Raw genomic sequence first — 16,445 nt, 5'->3', positions numbered from 1 at the left:
CTGGTCACAAATTCACTGCAATCCTCCTGTTTCAGCTTCCGAATGCTAGGGTTTTAAGCATGTACTGCCATGCCTGGTACAGTTCTTGCCTTTAAGGAGGGTGATGGTTAGCTTTACTTGTGAGCTGGGAAGGGAGTTGTCTACATTGAGTTGGTCTGTGGGTTTGTCTGCGGGATGACTGTCTTAATTAAGTCATGTGGAAAGAGTCCTGTGGGCGGCACCATTCCCTAGGCAGGGGGTAAATGAAGAAACAGAGCTGAGCACACACAAGCAACCAATCAACCATGGCCATTGACATGTACCTCTGTTGTCACGCTCTGACTACAGCATGGCATTGGGTTTTCTTCTGTAAGAGTGAGATCCAGTAGGACTTTTGATAATAATCAATGAATTCTGTACTTGTGTTGTTCAACATGGTAGATGTTAGTCCCTATGAAGATATAAAACACTTTAAATGTGGCCCGTGGGCCTAAAAGAACTTCATTCTAACTCCACTTAGACAGCTGCATGTCTGACAGCACTTACAGTGTATGTGCTCCCTGTCCTAGGTTCACTTCTCTTGCTATAATAAGACACCCTGGCAAGAAGAAACCAAGGAAAGTAAGGGTCTGTTGGGATTACAGTTCCAGCATATCATTGTGGGGCAGTCAGGGCAGGAACTTGCGCATCTACAATAGTCAAGGACAGAGAAGTGAACACATGTATACTGCTTGCTTACTTGAGCTCAGCTCAGTTTCTCCATTTTCTCTCTACCTATGCACAATATGATATCTATGTATCTATCTCTCTATCTCTCTATCTATCTATCTATCTATCTATCTATCTATTATCTATCTATCTAATATAAATGTAAATATCTTTTATAAATATATTTAAATATAATATATATATGAATATATCTTATATTTATACCCATGCTGAAACACACAGTGCTAGTGAATTCATTATAACCATTATGGCCTATTTTATTGTGTTAAATATGTCACAATTTACCCCTTATACCTGTGGTATATATCTGGCTGGTTTCCAGTTTTTACAATTACCAGAAGAGTCGCAATGAACGTTCTCGTGTTTTCTTATGCAAACATGCAGATCATATTACTAGTAGGATTCTGAAGCCTGTGGTGGTCTGTGCACAGCTTCAGCTATTGTAAATATTTAAAAGTGGATTTCCAAGGGGACAGACCAAGTTATACTCCCATTGTATGAATATTCTCATTTCCCTTCTTCCTTGTCAACACTCAGAGTTGTCAGGCTTTTGCTTTCTGCAAATCCAATAAGAGGAAGTAGGTTATCATGTGATATCTCCTAGGACAATGTCAGAATAAGGCAAAATACCTGACTAATAATTGTAACATTGGGGAAAGAGGAGAATAACACGGTTTTGAGTTTTTGTGTTGTGGTGAGAAATTTGCCACTAGGACCACAGAGATCACTGGCTTTTAAGATGAGTAAAACTTTGTTTTAAAAAAAAAGAAAAAAAAAGGTTTAAGATAGTTTGCATTCTCTGATGGTTTGTATATGCTTAGCCCAGGGAGCGGCACTCTTAGAAGGTGTGGTGGTCCTGTTGGCGTAGATGTGTCACTGTGGGTGTGGGCTTTAAGACCCTCACCCTAGCTGCCTGGAAGTCAGTATTCTGCTAACAGCCTTCAGATGAAGATGTAAAACTCTCAGCTCTTCCTGCATCATGCCTGCCTGGATGCTGCCATGTTCCCACCTTGATGATAATGGACTGAACCTCTGAACCTGTAAGCTAGTCCCAATTAAATGTTGTCCTTATGAGACTTGCCTTGGTCATGGTATCAGTTCACAGCAGTAAAACCCTAACTAAAACAGCATCTTAAACCTTCTTGCCTGCATTGGGCACAACAAGAACTTTTTTATTTATATGAGTGTACTGTAGTTCTCTTCAGACACACCAGAAGAGGACATCGGATCCCATTACACATGGTTGTGATCTACCATGTGGTTGCTGAGAATTGAACTCAAGACCTCTGCAAGAGCAGCCACCTCTCCAGCCCCACAAGAAGAGCTTTTAAGTAGGACTTGACCATCAGAACATGCCCAGAATATTTACAATGTGCTGTAAATTTCCCCAAACACAGAGTCAGGTCCACATCTGTCCCATTTAGGGTCCCCTCTCTCTGCTGTTTAGTCTTAACCTAATTTCTGATGGAAGATATTACTGGCCAGTGGGGAGCTGTGCCAACCAGAGGTCTGTTGGTGGGAAATCGTAGTAAGCCGAAGGACTGCCATCTTGATAAGAGCCAACGACGACCGACCGTAGGCTCTGTCATGACATACATGGGCATGACTAATTCATGTAGATTTTGTAAGAGCTTGAAGCACAAATAATGAGTCCATACTTTAGAAACATATTACTATTTGATCTTAACAAGATTTTCCAGTATGATTCTAGTTAATACTCAAGGGACCAAAAGGAACCGATCCAGAAGGGCTTTGAAGCCTGGGGCAATGAGAAACACCCATGGTTCTGTTTTCCCCAAAGTAGTTCTTTGATGGAAATTAAGTATTTCTTAGCAACCTCTCATTATGGCTGGCATACTCGTGGGAAAAAATTGAGAGAAGGCTGACTTTACCTGTGAAATCCTCCCAGCATACTAACTTGAGATTTCTAAATTGTCAAAATGTCAAGGAATGTTGTTCTTGCCTCTTCACGCGAACCAGAGAATTGTGACAGAGAAGGAGGATCAGCCAGACTCCGCAGCCAACGGGGATCAGGAGAAACATTTGAGACTACAGCTCGGATGAACCCGTTGAATTCAACCTTTGGTTTTTTTTTCCAGGAAGATTTATGTCATCGCCGGTGTTCTTTGAGGATGGTGACCTTTAGGGAAACAAATATTCTTTAAATAAGCAGCCGTGCTTGTTCAAAAAGCTGGTTGTCGGTTTTTTTCCATGATCTTCACAAGTGGCGATGCCACGACTCACTCCCCAGCAGAGCAGACAGCCATGAAATGCTAATGGATGTTTTCCCTGGGAGATGAAGGGAAAATGGTATTTATAGTTTCTTTGGAAAAAGCATGCAATTTGGGTGCATTAAAAGCTGAAATTAAAGGCTGAAAATTGTATTAAAGTTAATGGCTTTGACAGTAAACTGCGTACGCTCAAATGTTAATTTTTGCCATTGAATAACTTTCCCACCCTCCCTGTATTTTCATTTTATCATGGGTGTGATGATGCTAGAAGTTCCTGAGACTCGGTGACTCAACAAATGTCTTCTTGATGGCGTTTAGCCTTGATGCCAGGGAGAGAGGGCTGAGTAAAATATCATTCCCCTTCTCAGTGGCTCTCATTCTAGCGTGGATGGTGAGATTCAAATGGATGAACAGACCCATCGGAATTGCCTTTAAATCTTGCTGCTTTGGGGTAGCCTGCACAGCTGACATCTGAGCTGGTTTATGAATGGTTAAAGGAAGTACACTCTGGGAAGGCAGGTGAGGGTGTGAGGGAAGAAAAGGGAAGAAGAGAAAGGGCCGAAGCTAGATACAAGTTGGCATGACTGAAGAACAGAAGGAATGCCAGGATGGCTGCAGCGATAGAGGGCAAAGACAGAAGCAATCTAAACCCGAGCGTGGAGTTTGCACTTATCCCTCATACAGCAGGGAGCCGTTAGACTGCTGATGTAGTTGTTTTCACCATGTGTTTTTGGAGTGTATAGCATGATGTTCTTATGCACCTATACATAGCAAAATTATTAACAGTAGTCAAACAAATTCATCTCTCTGTCATCTTCCATAGTTACCATTATGAGAGTGGGGTGTGTGTGTGTGTGTGTGTGTGTGTGTGTGTGTGTGTGTGAAGAGCACCTAAAATATTTTAGGGGCAGAAGAGATGATTCATTCAGGAAAGTGTTTGTCAATCAAACGTGAAAACTGAGTCTTAAAAGTCAGGGATGGTGGTGCACACCAAGAAGACCAGCATTTCGAAGGCAAAGTGAGGCAGATCCCTGGGACTGGCCAGCCAGCTAGTAGAGCCAAGTTGGTGAGCTAAAGGTACAGTGAGAGACCCTCTCAAAAGACAAGGGAGAGAGCGATTAGCAAAGATGTCTGATGTTGATTTCTGGCGTACACACACACACTCAAACACACATATACACACATACACTCACACATGAACACACACACTTATACTCACACACTCACACACACACATACACTCACACACACATATACACTCACACACATATATACACTCACACACACTTATACTCACATATACTCACACACATTCACACACTCACACACACATATACACTCACACACATATATATACTCACACTCACACACACTTATACTCACATATACTCACACACACACACTCACACACATATACACTCACACTCATACACACTCACACACATATACACTCACACTCACACATACACTCACACACACATATATTCACACACACACACACATATATATATATATTACACTCACTCAAACTTACACTCTCACACACTCATACACACACACATACACACACATGCACTCACACACTCTCACACACTCACACACACACAATGTGCACACATAAGAGCATGTACCTCACACAGTGCACTATGCATTCTCTCTTAGCAGACCTTTAGATATGATATGATTAATATGGTAATTGTGATATGCATTACACATCTAGGCTTTTCCATACTGACAAGCACAAAGGTGCGTGACACCTTTACTTTTCCCTCCCCCTCTTTCCTCTTCCCCTCATAACCATGGTTCCACTTTGTTTCTGTTTATTAAACTCTTTCATAAAGAATTCTCCAATACATAAGAGCGTCGAGAAGATGCAAATCTAAGCCACCATGAAGTATCCTCTCACACCTGTTAGAATGACTGTCATCAAAGATCGAAGGGCTAGCAAGTGTTGACAAGCTTGTGGAGATAAGATAACCCATGTACACTGCTGGCGGGAATGTTAAACCCAGTGGCAATCCTTCAGTCTGACTGGCATCAACAAAGAAATGCATGAAGACATTATTAGATGTGCATATACTATAGGAATGTTATTCAGCACTTAAAACATAGGTAATGCAATCTATGACAGCATGGTTGGCCCTGAAAGACATTGTGCTCAACTAAAGAAGCCAGACACAGAACGTCAAGTTTGAATCACCTCACTTACATATGGGATCTAAAATAAAAGGCATTTTTGTATGAAAAAAAAAAAAAAAAAAGACCATTTGGATTTTCCTGGGAGAAGAACACGGCTCAGTAGACAAGGAGTTAGACAATCCTTGTAAGAGAACACTGAAGTCATCCACTAGGGATTGTGAGGGTCTGGGCCTGGGATCCAGGAGGGAAGAGAGAAGTGGATAGATTTGGAGCATGTTTTAGAGGTGGAACCTTCAGGACATGGTGACCAGGTGGATACGAGGACTGGAGAGAAGGAGCAATGGTCACTTCTGTGCTTTTGCCTTGATCAACTAGGCTGACGGCTGTGACAGCCGTTAGGTTATGTATTGTCGTTGGTTCCAAACTCACTCCTCTGGACCCTGCATTGTGATGACAGGGGACAGGAAACTGGAAACTTCTTACTGCCTCGCTGGCTGATTCTTTGTTAGGCTCCGTCGTGTATACAGAATATACATTATAATCATGCACATGAAAAAAAATTACAACATGAGAACCAAAGAGTGACGACTGCCCCTTGGCTGCAGTCTTATGGTTATCACACTGATTTGCCTCCATTTTCCTCTTAGCAACCTCTTCTATAAAGAAATTCCTCATTCTTTCTTAGGATTCTTAGTCACAAAAGGCTGGTTCAGTGGTACCGCCCTTGCCTAGCATGCATGAGGTTCTGGTTCAACCCTCAGTATGGAAGAAAGAAAGACGCAAATAAAGGGGGGAAGGGAGGGAGGGGGAAGGAGGGAAAGAGAAAGGGCAACTGCCATGAATGTACCAAGCATAACATCCTCTGATGCCTCTGGGCTGTGAATCTGAGAACAGTTGAGACAAAACGAGAAGGTGCTACAGTCACCAGAGGGAATAAGGAGGCAAACAGGGAGGAGAGGCAAGTTAGCTAAGGATGCCCCCTGAGAGTCGAACATAGGGAATTCTCAGTAAGTCCTTCAAGATTTACAATGATCCTGGAGTCATATTCTAACAGAGCCTGATCAGAATGTTAGGTAAAGTTCCTCTGAACTAAAAACAAAAGAAAGGGAAACCTCCGATTTCTGGGAGTTAAGGAATCAAATGCCGGATTCCTTATGTAGAAAATGTATGTAGAAAAATGGGAGAGACCGTCTGATCTACAGTTCTTTTTGGTGTGCAGAAAAGTTGGATGCTCAGTGCTGCATCCAGTATCCACTGAGAGTGTCGGTAACAGGACCAGCAGGAGATTGTTAGGGCGATGCTTGGGACCCTTGTTTTTAAGCACAACCCACAGTAAGAAATGCACTCTTTGCCTTTACTCCTGGCACTCAGGAGGCAGAGGTCGGTGGGTCTCTGTGAGTTAGAGGCCAGCCTGATCTACAAAGGGAGTTCCAGAACAGCTAGAGCTGTTATGTAGACAAACCCTGTCTTGAAAAACAAAAGAAAAAAAGAAGAAAAAAAAAAAAAAAAAGGAATGTACTTTCCTCTGTGGTGCCACTGGTGTGCTGCAGTCACTCCTGTGGGCTCTCAAGAGCAGGCCAACACATTTTTCTTAAAGTTTATCCACCAGTTCTTAAACACAGTCATTAGTAAAAATGGAATTGTCTAAACATACCGATAAATAAGTTAATCTAAAAACACAAGTTACAAACCTTCCAAACTTTACTGTGTGTCATTATCACCTCTGGCTCTGAGGTTATGTTTCTTGAGCCTGTGTACAGAAGTATCAGATACTGAAGTGAGACATTATAATTCTTTCAAACTGTAAGTACAGATGCCACAGTGATAACCTGAAACAGTTCTGGTGGGAAGATTTACATCTCAGAAACAGACAACACTGTAACTTAAGGCTCAATGTAATGCCTTGTACTCTGCCCACGAAGATGGCAGCAATCTAGTTTGTACAGTTGACATTTGAGGAAAACAGGACAAAGAAAGTGATACAGAAACTATAAAGGGTGCTAGTTAAATTTTTAAGTGTCCATAGCTGTTACCTTGTGACTATCACAAAATGATGGCAATGTATTTTTCCACTATCCTGTTTGAAATTGTATCTCACCGCTCAGAGACTCACTGGGTCGTTGATGAACTAGGGAAGTTTCATGTTACTTATTAACACAGATGCAAATATCAACTAACATACGAATAGTCAGTTCACATAGGAATAGTCATTCATCACTGATATGAGGGATTTCTTTTCTGAATTGACAGCAGTCAAGCTTTTATTCACAGTCTTACTTCATTGAGTTAAGCTGATTTGCAATTAATGGGTTGGCTATTGTGCCCTTCCCCCACCATGGGCAGGCCTGAGAGACCTTGTTTACCACAAGACCAAGTGATAGGATCTAGGTGGAGTTACCCACCTTGGCTGCCCAGAACACAGAAGCAGAACTGCCCTTGGGCTTGCCTTGAGACATCTCCGGTTGTGACCTGGAACAGACTATGGATTATCCCACCCATCTGAAACCAGGAGGGGTTGTGGGTTGGGTCTTCCCCTTTAAATTGAGAGCTGAACATTAAAGCTTTGAGCCTTGATCAGAGAACTTTGTCTTGGCTTCATCTCTTCTCGCCCTCAGTCCCCTTTCATTCCCAGCCCCCCTTTCAGGTGAACCCAGTTGACTTGTGGCCTCAGGCGGCTACAGGCTATAAATACAATTGTGGCAAAAATCAGTGAAAGCTTTCCTTTCACTTTTGACTGTAATGAAATTTATGATAAGGACTGCTGAATAATTATTGGCTGTAAATTGTGGCTACCCATCCTTTATAACAGTAAGGTTTATAATGAATGTATGCATATATCTCTTCTCCCGCAGAACCTGGTCATTAAACCCTTTCCAGGACACCACTACCACAACCCACACATTTTCACAAAGAACAATCCCGAATACACTTACCCTATATACTTTCTGAGACTCTATATTATTTCACTAAAGATCGACTCAAGTTTGGGGCTCTCGAATAAACAATTTTACACCCCACCAACTGTTTGTCGTCTGAAGTCTGTAGTTGTCTTGATGGGGAGGTCACCAGCTGTAGGCTGTGAAGGAAGTTTTGGAAGAGATGTTCTCAGGGGTGGTGATCGAGTGTCCTTTTTATACCAAGAGCTTAACAGCAACTCAAGAAATATGAAGCAGAAAAAAAAAAAAAAAAAAAAAAAAACCCACAAAAACTAAAAACAAAAACTCCTACCAAGGCAGAATTGGAAATCTGAAAGCGGGGCTTTACAATAGAGACAATTTGGCAACTTTTCATGGTTCTGACAACACACACTGGCGTTTGCAGCTTTTGTCCTGAAAGCCTTCTCTGTAACTCAGAACCTGTCCTTCCTAATAATACTTACATCTCCATTCTCCACATCCATGGAGGTGGGAATAATTGTGGATAACTCTCCACTCCTGTGCATCTGCCCAGGTCGGTCGGGGTTGTTGCTGGCACACTCGCTAAGCCTGCCGTTGGTAAAAAAGACTTCAGCACTTATAGAAAATGACAGTTGGTATGAGTCCACCTGACCACATTGCTAAAAACGACGAGGTGCGTTAAGATATCCACGGAGCGTGAAAGGAACGGACTGAAATCAGCCGGCTACGGTCCGGCTGCGGTTCCCCGCATTAATGCAGCAATCTGTCACCAAATTGATGTGTAAGAAACTAGAAGGGGGCTCTTTGCTTTTGAAGATTTTGACAAGTCCTTGGGGAAAACTTAGCCTCCTGGAGCTAATTTGTGGCCTTTTGACAATGTGAGCCAGCAAGCTCTTTTAGAATTCGAGTCGCCATGACAACCCACAGAGAGCTAGACAAACGGTGGCAGGCTCCTCACCTCCGGGGCTTCCAGGGTGATGGGGCCAAGCAAGCCGCAAAGGTTGAGAAGGCAAAGTGCGTTTCTCTAAATCTGTATAAAAACTTTGATTTTTAAAAAGAAAAGAATGGCCAGGCGGTGGTGGCGCACGCCTTTAATCCCAGCACTTGGGAGGCAGAGGCAGGCGGATTTCTGAGTTTGAGGCCAGCCTGGTCTACAGAGTGAGTTCCAGGACAGCCAAAGGCTATACAGAGAAACCCTGTCTCGAAAAACCAAAAAAATAAAAAATAAAAAAAATAAAAAAAATAAAAAGAAAAGAATGCATTTTAACCTTTCTGGGAGATGAAGTCATTTGGAAAACACAGCCTTTCTAGAAAAATCTCTTATCCAATATTGAATGCGCTCACTGCAGAGTATCTGCAATCTCCAATGATATCCATCCCAGGTTAAGAACCCTCGATTCAGAAACTCACAGTTGGTCAAAGAGCAGAGAGCAAGTGTGCATGGCAAACTTAGCCACAAATGGGGCATCTGTCATCCCTCTACCATCCCTCTACCACCACCAAGCCCCAGGGACCATCATCAAAGGGCAGGCAGAAAGATCATAAAAGCCTGAGGCCAAGGAAGAACCATATCATATCTTCTGGAGGTGACCACATCTTCTCTCATGAACTCACCACAGTTGTGACTACCTATACAAGTCCTATACAAAAGCAAGCCAGTCAACATTCTATCTTCCAGGAGGAGGAGCTTGCCAGCTCCCACCTGTAACCAAGAAGCTATTGGCCACTGATGGCTTCTGGCAGGAGGGAGAGTCAGTTTTCTTTATGGGAATGGCCCCTGGTAGGTAGCCCATGCGCCATTGGATGGCCCCATACCCATAAGCACATAAGCAGCACAGAGTGGACTCCATGGGTTATTTTCGGGGGGTGGGGGGAGTTGGGAGGGTGGAGGAGCTGGAGGAGTAGGTTTTGAAGAACTTAGGGGGTTGGGGTGAATATGATCCAAATACATTGTATACATGTACAAAATTCTCAAAGAATTAATAAAAGTGTTGTCTTTAAAATAATATAACTTAAATGAAAAAGAAAAAAAAAAAAAAAGACTGCTTTAGGACAAGAATCTTCCTAGGAAAGACTCTGCAAAGATAGTGAACAAAAAGGACCTGTTCGTTAGCTTCGAGGCCCCTAATCACAGAAAGTCCAACTCCTGAACTGAGCACTGTGTGCTCCTGAATCTGCTCTGTCAGCTAAAGGATGCTCACCAATCGCAAAGTCTTATCCGAACGCTGGAAAACTGGGCACACGGGGTCGCTTCAGAGGAACTGGGAAAGACAGAGTACACCAATACTGTTCTTGTATGGGTTCATTCTCAGGCCAAGCACCTGAGGCTTTCAAAGGAGAACAAACTGAGAGAAAGGTTACTACAAAGATGTGGGGGGCAGACTTGATGCGCCAGGGTCGGGAGATACCCAGGGGTGGCCCCCACCCTCTCAGAGAAGGGCAGGGGATGGGAGAGGGACTCTCCGAGTGGGAGGTACTGAAAGGGGGTCAGCAATTGGGATGCAAAATTGATTATTGATTGATTGATTGATTGATTGATTGATATAAAGGGAAAAGGATGTAGGAGACAAGCGAGTGGTTCCAGTTTTGTAGATAAAGACACTTGTGGCCCAGCTTGACAGCACTGAGTTCAATCTCCAGAACCATATGGTAGAAAAAAAGAATCCATTCCTAATCACAGTCTTCATCTCCACACTAACACTATGGCACACACCTGCAACACATGTACACACACACACCAAAATTAAAAAAAAAAATGTAATAAAGATGTAGGGATGAGCTGGGTATTGTTGACACATTCCTGTAAACTCAGCATAGGGCAAGCTGAGACAGGTGTATGGTAAACTATCTATCCAGGTGACATAGCAAGATCCTATCTCAAGGCAGAGGCAGGGGGATGGCTGTCTATGAACTCAAAGCCAGCCTGGGATATGGAACAAGTTCCAGGACAGTCAGGGCTACACAGAGAAATCCTGTTCAGAAAAACAAAACGATAACAACAAAACCCCACCACCATCCCCAGCAAAAGACCCAAGGGGTAGAAGAGACCACAGTGTTCTGCCCAACCACAGACACAAAGCCATGATAGATTCAGCCCCCGGAATCTACCATTGCCCCTATTTCTTAGTACAGACAATTAATGTTTTCTACATAGCATGCTAGGCAAAAGGCCAAACCCCACTGTCTTTTTTTGTGCTAGACAAACAGTCAATCACTGAAATACATCCCCAGCCCAGGCAATTATGGAGAAAATTTTTTCTTTTTAACTCCTTCCCGTATTGAAATGTGAAGACCATAGGTTGACGGAACCCAGGCGAAACCTTCAACACTTCACAGTTACCCTGCGATTCGCGATGAAGGTGAGCTACTCTTTACTGCCTCTTCTCTCACAGTAAAAGCTGCAGCATAGGCAAACTAAAAGCCAGCACGCTGTGCCAGCTTCCAGATAACAAATTCATTTTGAGTCAATAATTCATGGAAAATAAAATATTTGGTTAGTAGAAAGCTGGCTATCTTTCCAACGCTCAGCAGGATCTGAGCAGGTCAAGGTGTTCCTTCTGGGACCCCAGATCTACGAAGTCATCAACCCCAACTGGAAAAGGATACCCAGCATAACTTAAGAAAGAGGGCGATCCTACGGAAAGTCTGTGGTTGCTCTCCCTTGGTTCTCAACTACTGATGCATGGCACCTTCCATTGTGTCTGGATTGTTTGAATGTGTTGAACATCAAATAACCATCTGGCACCAGGCAAGCTAGACATTTTAAAAGCAGAGATATTTTAGACTTCTGAGTAAGCTGCCCTACGGGTTGTAAGCCACAGACACAATGCAGGATGGCCATCTTTCCTCTGTCTTTAGATTTGAAGTGTCATGTTTTGGGTCCAGCCCATGGGTCTCACAAACACCACGGTAAATGGATATATCTGGGAAACACGAAGAATAAACACTCGTTGGGAGGAAAACGCCTTGTAGCATGAATTCCTGTTTCTGAGACTCTAGAATAATGTTGAACACAACGGAAGTGTGTTATACTATAAAGACAACTGCTCTTTCCCGGTCACAAATAAATTTACCAAAAATAATGGATTTAAATTTTATTTTAAATTTATAAGGGATTTCTTGTATCTTTAGTCCTTATGTTTTTCCATGGATGTGTAGGTCAGTGGGTTCAGTGAATTACAGAGTGTGTAAAGAAATGAAATCTGGGATTTGCTTTAAAGCACTAACCTAAAGGCATTCTTCACGACAGATACATGAAGTAAGAACAAATTACAGACAATTGTGAAAGTTGGGAGGCTGGTATATGAGAGGCTCTCATTCTTTTTATATTTGTTTGAAATAAAATGCATTTTAATTATTTTTTTAAAAGTCTTTAAGTGGCAAGCCCAATGATCCTGAATTAACATCTAAATCCTGTATAACATGGGGTAGATGGCTCGGCTGTTTAGAGCACTCTGCTCCTGCAGAGAACCCAGATTCAATTCTCAACACCCACATTGTGCCTCATGACCGTCTGAAACTCCAGTTCCAGGGGATCTGGCTGGCTTTCTCTTCTTACCGCTGCACCACCAAACATGCATGTCATGCACACACAGGTGAAACATCCATACACATAAAATAAATCAGTGATTAAAAATGAAAACTCTTAAACACACTGACCTAGAACCCCTGTCCTCCTGCTCTGTGTGTGTGTGTGTGTGTGTGTGTGTGTGTGTGTGTGTGTGTGTATGAATTTAAACAAAGGAAGTCTCTCAAGATGTCATGAGCTTTACTTGGTTAGCTTGTAACGTGGAGTCGAGACAGAGAAAGAACGTGGAGTCGAGACAGAGAAAGAACGGAGCAAATGAGAGGCGGGTGAGTGGTCTGTTCTACTCTCCAACCAAAAGGTGTGGGAGGGAGATTGGGAGCTCCCGCGATTGGAGCAGAGACTAGCCCAGAGAAAGGATGCTAGGAATGATGGGGAGGTCAGGCAAGATCAGAGACAGAGAGGGGGACCTCTATATTCTTGTTAGAGTTTTCATAAAGCTTTCTACTCAGCCTCACAATGGGATGCTCCCTATTCGGAAGGAGTCCCCGCCCTGTGGAGGACCCGGAACTGGGGCTCTGCCCCTTGTCAGCTCCAATAAGGAAGGCAAGTAGTTCATCTCTTTCTCATGGAGCTTAGGTAGAGGGGCCCAAGAAGCTTAGTTATTTAACCTGTGCAGAGAAACAAGATCCAGCTGCTTTGGAGATTAATTGCAAGGGCCCATCCTGAGGCACACAAAGAAAAGCTAAGTCTCTCATCAGGGCAAGGAGATTCACTGAGTACCTGTCTAGGACATGGCATGGTACTGAGAAAACCCTGGCACAGAATACCTCTGCTCTCACTATACTTAGCTATCCTACACAAGAGTCACTATAACCTAATCCTCTTATAGAATGTCACTGATGGTAAGGTCCCCAAGGACCTCCAAGACCCCTGATTGCCTCCTTGTACAAAGAATTCTTTTGTCAGCAACAAAGAAAAGAAAAGTCGAGTGTCAGTGTTTCTAGCCAGGACAGGCTCTGAGCGAAACCAGCATGCCATGGAAATCTGTTTTTCTGTCTATGAATTCCCCGGGCACAGGGTGGAATGTGTGCCAAGTGTGTTATATACCCTTATCTCCCCTGCCATCTACACACTGAGTTACTGACCATCAAACTGTGACCCACCACCTACTCCATCCCCCTCCCCCACAGGGACAAAGCTGATGGGAGTCCTAGTATTGTTCATTCACAAGGTGTCCTCAAAAATAAACAGTTGGAAGCAATGTCCAGAAAGGCACTGAGGAAGAACAGGAGGGTGGAACTCTCTCCAGCTTGAAGAAATCTTATATGTGAAGACCAAATGGGGTAGTTTTTTGTTTTTGTTTTTGTTTTTGTTTTTGTTTTTTTTTTTAGCTTAGATATACCTCATCCATAGAGTAAAAAGTATAATTTTCATGTGTGCAACTTAGTTAAAAATTAGGTAGTCTATACCTCTGTAACAACATTCTGTCCATATGTAGACTGTTTCTATCATCCTGTGGTGCTCACCGGGGACTCCTACAGTCAGTAAGTCCTCAAAGGTAACATCCGACTCTTGTTGATCCCTGACTTCCTGAGACTGGCGTCTTGGGCTACCCACTTACACTACATGTTTTTCTGCTTTGGGTTTCTTTCACCATACCTATTAGCTCACAAATCTTGTTGGGTGAGCATGAATTTGTTCTTTTTATTACTGTGAGGTAGCCCATTCTACAACCATCTTAGAGTTTACTATCCCATTCTGCTATGGTTGAACAGGTGAGTTGCTTACAGCCTTGCGTTATTAAGAAGAAAGCACCATCAACCTTTGTTGTATATGTTTTCTGGTGGATATATGAATTTTTTTTTTTGGAAATATACTTAGGAATGAAATTGTCAGATTATATGGTAGACTTATAACTGACCAGTTTCTTGGATTAGTACACTTTACACACCCATCCAAAATATATAAGCGAATGTTCCAGTCTGTCCACATTCTCACACTCGCTTGGAATGGTCATCTTTTTTATGTTAGCCATTCCGTGGGATGTGAAATGCTGTTTGGCAAGAGGAAGAAACTGAGGAAGAGGCTCGCTGGGCTCCAGCTTCTCAGTGACCTCCTTACACAAAGCATTCTTTAGTCAAAAAATAGAAGAAGCCTACAGATGTTTTAAAGTGTATTTCTCCGGAGCCCGGTGATGCTGATTGGATACAGTTGTGTACGAATACAGTGGCCACTTAGGAATCATTTCCCAGTGAGAGTCACAATGGTTTTAGAAGTCCGTGGGAAGAAATCAAATGCTTTTATTCAGCTTTATCACCCTCTGCTTTGCCTCCTACACTGCCGCTTTATTTTGTTCAATAAATACTTGTGAATTTCCCTGACAAGTGAGGCTTTCTCTCAGTCCCCGCTCTGTGTTCTCCTTAGAGCTGAATCAAATGAACAGAAATAATGGCACGGCATGCTGTGGCTAGCTCTGGGGTTTCGCCTCATTGAATATTGTTTCCTTGAGAACTGTTCCAGACGTGGGCTCGTCGAGTCACGTGTGGGTCACGTGACTCCCGGAGTCTAAAAGTTCTTCTGTAGAAGCACTGGGAGAGCAGCCCAGCACAGAGAGAGGCTTAGAAATCTCCTCTATAGGCAGAGATGACTAGAGAGGACATGCGCAGTGGAAAACAGTCAAGGACAGAGCAGCAAAGAGACACTCGCAGTTCTGGGGTTCCGATCCTGCCTCCGTGGGGCCTCAGCTGCTTCCCCTCCTCACTCTTGTCCTTGGTTCCCTGAGATACCTCAGTGCTGAGTCGCCTTTTTGAGGGATGCTAATTTTATAGCGATTTTCCTCACACAAGTCAGGGTGTGAAGAAACTCTGTTCCACCTGCTTTGGGCGGTTGAGGTTGACAAAAGGCTAAATTCCAGGAGAGCCCATACCAGTGACCTCCACTTCAGTGCCCCTGCTTCAGGCATACCTTGCAGAATGCTAAAATTTTTACATTTTTACATTAAATTCAGCAAATGATAGGAACGAAGTTAAAACTAGGAAATGCAAACAGAGAGAGAGAGAGAGAGAGAGAGAGAGAGAGAGGGAGAGAGAGAGAGAGAGAGAAGCCACAGGGTCTGCTAAGTGTTTTCAGTTACATTTTTCTTTTCCCTACTGTTCGTTGTTTGTCTACTTGACACAGTTATCTAGAAAAAGGAGCCTCAATGGAGAAAAAAACACCTCTATCAGATCTCCTATGGGCCAGACTTTAGGGCATTTTCTTGATCAGTTTGATATGAGAGGGTCCAGCCAACAGGAAGCAGTGCCAACCCTAGGCAGGTAAACCTGGATTCTTTAAAAAAGCAGGCTGAGCAAATCATGGGGAGCAAGCCAGTAAGCAGCACCCCTCCATGGCCTCTGCATCAGCTCCTGCCTCTAGGATTGAGCCATAAGTTTCTGCCTGGGCTTCCCACAATGATGGACTTTGATTAGAACGTGCAAACCAAATAAACCGTTCTATCGACGGCAAATGACTAGAGAGAGAGACATTGTATTTGGCCGCGGTGTCTATCGCAGCAATAGAAGGTGGACCGGGACATGAACTGTGTGCCTGTGCTGTGGTCTTTATCTTCTCCCCACCCCCACCACCCCCACCCCCACCCCTTAACTTTCTTTTTACTCTTTTGCTTCAAACTCTTTGCTTTGGAAAGCATAGTGCCCTCAGAAAAAAAGAACAGCCAGAAAATTAAGGTCTTGTGGTTGGAGATGGTGTTCTCCAAACCCAAGGGTGCTGTATTTTTGTGTCCTGTGAGATATTTTTAGGAGAGGAGCCCCCAGCAACTATTGACTAAAGAGAAACCAAGCTTGGGTTTAGAGTCTGTTACCTTGTAGAGATAAAGGGATAAACCAGGTCCTGCGTGAGCCCAGCCCAGTTTAGTTGGTGAAAGCAAATAAACGGGGCCATAGC

At 43.3% G+C, this 16,445-nt stretch overlaps 1 long non-coding RNA gene across 5 annotated transcripts; it reads right to left on the bottom strand.

Annotated features, from left to right (window-relative positions):
- Window positions 1-940: 940 nt before the first annotated feature.
- On the bottom strand, window positions 941-10,937 carry LOC143436219 (uncharacterized). 5 transcript variants are annotated; one of them, XR_013106380.1, is made up of 4 exons: window positions 10,177-10,937; window positions 8,458-8,563; window positions 8,012-8,154; window positions 941-2,997 (listed from the first exon to the last, which is right to left on the bottom strand). It is a non-coding gene; the product is annotated as an uncharacterized LOC143436219 (long non-coding RNA). The 5 variants fall into 5 exon arrangements; XR_013106381.1 differs by lacking the exon at window positions 10,177-10,937 and adding an exon at window positions 8,934-9,040; XR_013106379.1 differs by lacking the exon at window positions 10,177-10,937 and having other exon boundaries at window positions 8,458-8,812.
- Window positions 10,938-16,445: the final 5,508 nt, after the last annotated feature.

This window comes from Arvicanthis niloticus, chromosome 22 (genome assembly GCF_011762505.2).
Source record: "Arvicanthis niloticus isolate mArvNil1 chromosome 22, mArvNil1.pat.X, whole genome shotgun sequence".
NCBI lineage: Eukaryota > Metazoa > Chordata > Mammalia > Rodentia > Muridae > Arvicanthis > Arvicanthis niloticus.
Note: the sequence above shows the minus strand (reverse complement) of the source record. Positions and strands in the feature narration are given on the sequence as shown.